We start from the raw sequence: 1,134 nt of genomic DNA, 5'->3' as shown, positions 1-1,134 counted from the left end.
CATAATGTGGATGAACTTGGAGGACCTTATGCTGAGTGAAATAAGTCAATCACAAAAGGACAAATATTGTATTAGCCCATTATTGTAAAAGTCAAGGAAAGGTTTACCTATGGAAGGAAATTTTCTTTATTGGTTACCAGGGTGGGAGGGGAGGGGAGCGATCACTGTTAGATAGATAGATATAAGTATTGATTTGGGTGAAGAGAAGGGCAATGTACTAAATGTGAGTGATCAATTATGGTGGAATTGAGGAAAAGAAAGATATAGATCTGTACATGGAAGGTACAGATAACAAGATGAACCCTTTTGCACAGAGTACTGCGATGTCAGTGAAGGCAAACGTGGGTATACGGATGGACTGATGGGTGGACAGGCTGAACTATCAGGTATGTCTATGAAGTGGGGAGTGTATTCAAGAACATGTATAAGGTTGGCAGACATTGGTTTATGTGAATGATCAGAATTCCCAGGTGTATAGTAGAGCTGACAAGGGACAAGGTTGTAGTCACTGCTTGGTCACAGCTAGCTACCCAGAGGGACTGAGTAGTGGAACCTGTGGGCTCAGGACCATAAAAGCAGGGAACATCAAGCTCAATTGGCATAACATACTATACAAAATATTGTTCCACCTCCTACTTTGGCAAGTAACGACTGGGATCTTGAAAGCTAGCAAGCTGCCATCTAGATCCAATGATAGGTCTCTCCTCATCCAGAGCAAAGAAGAATGAAGAAAACCAAATATTCATGGAAAGAATTAGTCCTAGTGACTGGTACACCATGCGATCTGCAGCCTATACAACTATGAGACCAGAAGAACTAGATGGTGCCCAGCTACCACTGTCATTCACTCAGAAGGAGATCTATTTAGGCGATCCTTGGTAGAGAGGGAGAACAATGTGGAACAAAGTTCAAAATCAATTGGAGAAGAAAAAAAAGCATGTGTGGGGGAGACCAGGTGTGCTGGTCTGACAGAGCCTGGAGGAACCACTGAGACTATGGCCCCTAGATGCCCTTCAGATCTGGAATTGAACCCACACTTGTGGCTTCCAGCCAAACAAAAGACAGGCATATGAGTTGAACATTTACCTGAGGTAGATACACTCCTTGGAGAGAACAATTATGGGAGAAAGAAGG

The sequence above is a fragment of the Orycteropus afer genome, unplaced genomic scaffold (assembly GCF_000298275.1).
Source record: "Orycteropus afer afer isolate SDZICR_OR568_19922 unplaced genomic scaffold, OryAfe1.0 scaffold00391, whole genome shotgun sequence".
NCBI classification, from domain to species: domain Eukaryota; kingdom Metazoa; phylum Chordata; class Mammalia; order Tubulidentata; family Orycteropodidae; genus Orycteropus; species Orycteropus afer.
The sequence above is the reverse complement of the archived record's forward strand: the minus strand, read 5'-3'. Positions refer to the sequence as shown.